The 923-nt window shown below is 36.4% G+C and overlaps 1 pseudogene; it reads left to right on the top strand.

The window, feature by feature from the left end:
• Nucleotides 1–325: 325 nt before the first annotated feature.
• On the top strand, nt 326–444 carry LOC112475283 (annotated as a pseudogene).
• The last annotated feature ends 479 nt before the right edge of the window (nt 445–923 follow it).

The raw sequence follows: 923 nt of genomic DNA, 5'->3' as shown, positions 1-923 counted from the left end.
ACTATGCAAACATGAGAAGGTTGATTCACTCCTCTAAACCTGAAGCTTTCACGTTGTTAAATGGGGACAAGTGACAAGGCTGCCTCATCTAGATGCAGCGTGAATAAACTCAACAAAGGGGTTTGGTTTTGGAAGAAAGGAGCTCAAATCCACCCCTGCTCTACTTAGCTAGACTTGTCCCCTTCTTCCAGCCAGAGAGGAAGTTTCCTTTCTCTGCTTCACACAAAGGCACCATGCAGACTAGAAGCAGCCCTTGAAATAGAGCCTTATCTCATGCCGTTGTTTTAAGATGCTGTGTGTACACTGTTTGTTAAAGGTGGTTATGGTCTACGGCCATGCTACCCTGAACAAGCCTGATCTCGTCTGATCTCAGAAGCTAAGTAGGGTCAGGCCTGGTTAGTACTTGGATAAGAGAACACCTGGGAATAACAGGTGCTATAGGTGTAAAAAATAAAAAAAAATTAAAAATAAGGGAAAATAAGGGATTATAAACTGACAAGGTCCTTGCAATCTGTGAGGTATAAATAAATAAATAAATAAATAAATAAAAGAAATGAAGGTAGTTATGTAGTCAAATATGTATAGAGGTTAAAATAAAGAATGTATGTGAAATAGTACAGTGACTAGAACATAACAAGCACTTAATAAACATATGCTATTACTGTAATGGTAGTTTTCATTATGTTCTGATGATCAGCACCATGAAAATATTATGGACAGCAGGACATTAACACTTGCCAGTTTAAAAAAAAAAAGAAAAACAACTGTATTCTACCTGGATCCATTAAAAATAAACATCTCGACTTTTTGAAATGATGGAAACATTCTATGTCATGACCATGGTGCTAGTTACACGACTGCAAACATTGTAAAACCTGAATTTGCATCCATAATTTTGGTTAATTTTACTCTGAATAAATTAT

This window comes from Pteropus alecto, unplaced genomic scaffold (assembly GCF_000325575.1).
Source record: "Pteropus alecto unplaced genomic scaffold, ASM32557v1 scaffold40, whole genome shotgun sequence".
Taxonomy (NCBI): Eukaryota; Metazoa; Chordata; class Mammalia; order Chiroptera; family Pteropodidae; genus Pteropus; species Pteropus alecto.
Note: the sequence above shows the minus strand (reverse complement) of the source record. Positions and strands in the feature narration are given on the sequence as shown.